Here is a 4,516-nt window from a genome sequence, read left to right on the forward strand (position 1 = left end):
TATGAGCTTGGGAGACTCATCTTAATGGATCTGAATAGGTGGGCAGGAAAGAACGAGATTCTGGCAACAGGGACTTATTCTGCACATTGTCTCATTTACTCTGCACCAAGAGCCCACTGGAGATACATGCCCACCATTCAGTTCAGTTGCTCAGTCATGTCTGACTCTTTGTAGCCCCGTGAATCGCAGCATGCCAGGCCTCCCTGTCCATCACCAACTCCCGGAGTTCACTGAGACTCACGTCCATTGAGTCGGTGATGCCATCCAGCCATCTCATCCTCTGTCGTCCCCTTCTCCTCCTGCCCCCAATCCCTCCCAGCATCAGAGCCTTTTCCAATGAGTCAACTCTTTGCATGAGGTGGCCAAAGTACTGGAGTTTCAGCTTTAGCATCATTCCTTTCAAAGAAATCCCAGGGCTGATCTCCTTCAGAATGGACTGGTTGGATCTCCTTGCAGTCCAAGGGACTCTTACAGACGGGGAAAATTTTTGTGCGCAATCACAGCTGCTACGTGACAGAACCAGGAGTCAACTCATGCCTCCCAAGACTTCTGCCAGCCCTAAAGCATTAGCCCAACTGCTGTCAGGTGTGAGCTCTAAGGCCAGCCACTGGTCTAGGCACCAGGGGCAGATTCACAGCAAGATGGTCAATGAACAGTAAATGTGTTAAAATATTAAAAAAAAAAAAAAAAAGGGCATAAAGGAATCGTGTGGGCAGGGGAGGTTGGGCTTAAATAGGAAGGTGAGCTGGGCCTCTAGAGAAGGTGACTCTTGAGCTTAGCCTTGGAGGAGGTGAAGAGCGGAGAACTCTGGGAGTCGTGAAGTGTTCCAAGTGGAGGGACCAGCCAGTGCCCCTAGAGGTGGGGACAGGCTTGGTGTGACAGAAATTTTAAGACTAGTGGGAGTGGGGCAGGGTGGGGCAAGGGAAGAGAGGTAGATGGGAGCATATGAGACAGGGGACTGGATCAAGGAGGACTTGCATTCTTGTGAGATGAGAGCTAAAGCCGGCTCACCTGTAAACAGCCTGTGGTCTGCGATGATCAGGTCCAGTTTGGAGGTCTCTCTGGTGGTGGCATGCCATCAGATCCAGGGTTCAAGATGAGTATCCAGAGCAGTGGTGGCTGGGTCCTAACAAGAGCCACTTGAAGCATGGATTTTGGTCATTGCCTCTCTTAGCAACCACCTCTGTACTGGCCTAATTTTCCAGGTCTCCTGTCCATTCTCTGAAGTACCTGATACCTCCCCAGTGCATTCCTTTTCTGCTTACATTAACCAGAGTCAGATCGCATTATTTTAAACAAAGAAACCTGCCTGGTGCCTTGATGCAGTCTGATCGTCTGAGTCTCAAGCATCACCCTTTGTGAGGCCTGCCTTGACAACCTCAGTCACTTTTCCATGCATCACCCTGCTTTTTCTTCACGGCACTTACCACCAAAGTTGCCTTGTGTATTTGCTCATGCCTTTCTCCCCTCACTAACCTTCATGAGAGTAGAGGCCCCCCCCCCCCATCTCATTAACCCCAGTAACCCCAGACCAGGACTGCACAGAACAGACCTCTAATTAAAGTATTTGATGAATGAATGGATGAAAGCTGCCACATGGACATTGTTCAAAAGGAGCCAGATCCATGTGTCTGGAGCAGGTGATTGTGATGATGTTGGGTCCAAGCCCAGGTGAGTATGCATAAGACTCCTGTTTAGCTCCACAGACTTCTGGGGTACAGATGACAAAGGACACCAGGTACCAGTGTTCTCTGAGTAGAGAAAGGGAGAGAGTGAGAGAAGCAAAGGAGAGAGAAAGGAAGAGTGGGAGGAGGGTCAAGGTAGAATAAGAGGATATGGAGCTCACCTCTCCCCACATCAAAAATACATCTACATGTGGAATAAACCTCACCAGAAACTAACAGGAAACTGGCAGGACTCCTATACAACCAAGGCTGCAAGAAAAGAGTCCCAGGTAATCAGGAAGGCTGGGAAGAAAAGCATTGGGTCAGGACCTGTGCTCTTGGAAGGGGACTAAGATGAAGAGTGAGATGGCACAGGTGGATACTCACCTTGGGGAGTGGGCAGGTTATATCACTGACTGGCGTCCCAGTCCTCAGGTCTTTTGCAGAGGATGCAAGACCCCGTGGCTGCATGGAGAATGACTGGGACAGATAGTAGGCTGGAGAAGCCTAGACTCCACTGTGACGAGCGGGCAGTGCTGGCTCACCATCAGACAGGGCAGAAAGAGGTCTGCCCTAATAACTGCCACCTTGCCACAGCCCCTGACGAGCTGAGCAAACACCCTGGCCCTACTCACTCCACACCACAGCCTGGCACTGGATCTAGGGGAGCCAGATCCTGGGAAGGGATTTGATGGAGGGACACAGGTGGCCAGGGGACCTGGCCACTGTAGGCACGTACTCAAACAGCACTGTGAAGCAGCGTAGGCTTCTGGTGGCGTTGCAGCCACTTCAGTCCTTGCAGCCACACCACCATGACTGCCAAGCCGGCTCCACCCACTCCATGCCACAGCCTTGTGCTAGAGCTGAGACCACGGCCACGGTAAAGACATCGCTGATCAGGTTTTGAGCAGAACTGCAGATGCTTACACACACAGCCACTGACTATAAGCACACCGACCCTACTTACTTCAGCACTCCCGTCCTTTGCGGGAGAGGTTGCAGGGCGGGGAGAAGGAAACACACACTTGAAGGGAACAGAGCCAGCTCCAGCACAACCCTCAGGGCTTTCGCTCCAGCAGCCTGAGAGCAGGCAGGAAGTCTCTCCTCACACCCTGCACAGTCTCTGGCTCCTCCGAAACCATCCATACCCGCTATCAAGGTGACAGTTGTCAGCACATCCTGAGAAAGACGGGTTGGCATTCACATCAAGTTCAACCCTCACACCAAAGGCAGCACACACTGTCCACACAGGGATGCTCCCACATAAAAACACCCCTTCAAGACCACAACACGAAACTATTCCACCTAAATCCAGAGAGACAGAGAAAGTTAAGAAAAACGAAAAGGCAGAGGAACTACTCTCAATCAAAAGAGCAGGAGAAAATCCTTTTTTTTAAAATTTTAATTGGAGGCTAATTACTTTACAATATTGTGGTGGTTTTTGCCATACATTCATATGAATCAGCCATGGGTGCATATGTGTTCCCCATCCTGAACCCCCCTCCCACCTCCTTCCCCATCCCATCCCTCAGGGTCGTTCCAGTGTACCGGCCCTGAGCACCCTGTCTCATGCATCGAACCTGGACTGGTGATCTGTTTCACATATGATAATATATATGTTTCAATGCTATTCTCTCAAATCATCCCACCCTCGCCTTCTCCCACAGAGTCCAAAAGTCTGTTCTTTACATCTGTGTCTCTTTCGCTGTCTCACATATAGGGTCATCGTTATCTTTCTAAATTCCATATATATGAAGAGAAAATCCTTGAAGAAATAATGGAACAGAGATAATCAGTCTATAGACAATGAATACAAAAGGTCAGTAATAAAAATGCTAACTGAATTAGGAGAGTAGATCCAAGCACAGATCAGTTTAACAAGGGACTAGAAATTATAATAAAGACCCAATCAAAAATTGGTAATGCAATCACTGACATAAAAAAACACTTTAGAAGCAATGAATAGCAGACACTGATACTTATGCAATTTATGACACAGAAGAATGCATAAGTGGTCTGGAAGACAGAATAATAGAAATTACCCAACCAGAACAGAAGAAAGAAGGGGGTGGGGGGAGGAAAAGAAAGAAAAAAAGAAAAAAAAAGAGAAAACAACATACGAGATCTATGGGATAATATAAACTGTGCCAATATTCACATTATAGGGATTCCAGAAAAAGAGAAAGGGATCAAAACTGTACTTGAAGAAATTATGGCTGAAAACTTCCTAAACCTAAAGGAAACAGATACCTAGGTACAGGAAGCACGGAGAATCCCAAACAAGATGCCACCAAACCAGCCCACACAAGGCATAAAGGGAGCAAGAGAAAAAAGTCATTTACAAAGGAATCCCACAAGGCCATCAGATCATTTCTCAGGCAGAAACTTCACAGGCCAGAAGGAAGTGGCATAATAAAGTCTTAAAAGGGAAAATCCTGCAACCTAGGGTACTCTACCCAGCAAGATTTTCATTTAGAATAGAAGGAAAGAATTTCTCCGACAAGCAAAAACTAAAAGAATTCAGTAATACTAAACCTACCCTAAAGAAATTTGTTGTTGTTTTCTCTAAATGGAAAAGAAGAATCTATAGGAAAGGGAAAAACCCAATAGGAAAAGCAAACATAGAGTAAGGATTAAATATCACTTAAATTAGCCAGTACAGTTTTTTTAAAAACTGTAAAAGCAGCTACAATAAACATTAAAACAATAAGCATGAAGAGGTAAAATGATATCAAAAACACAAAATGGAGTAAAAAAATGTGTATCTTTCAGAATGTGTTTGAACTTAAATGATTATCAGTTTAAAACAATTAAATATAATTACAGGTTAACATACATTAACCCTATGGTAA

This window comes from Bos indicus, chromosome 19 (genome assembly GCF_029378745.1).
Source record: "Bos indicus isolate NIAB-ARS_2022 breed Sahiwal x Tharparkar chromosome 19, NIAB-ARS_B.indTharparkar_mat_pri_1.0, whole genome shotgun sequence".
NCBI lineage: Eukaryota > Metazoa > Chordata > Mammalia > Artiodactyla > Bovidae > Bos > Bos indicus.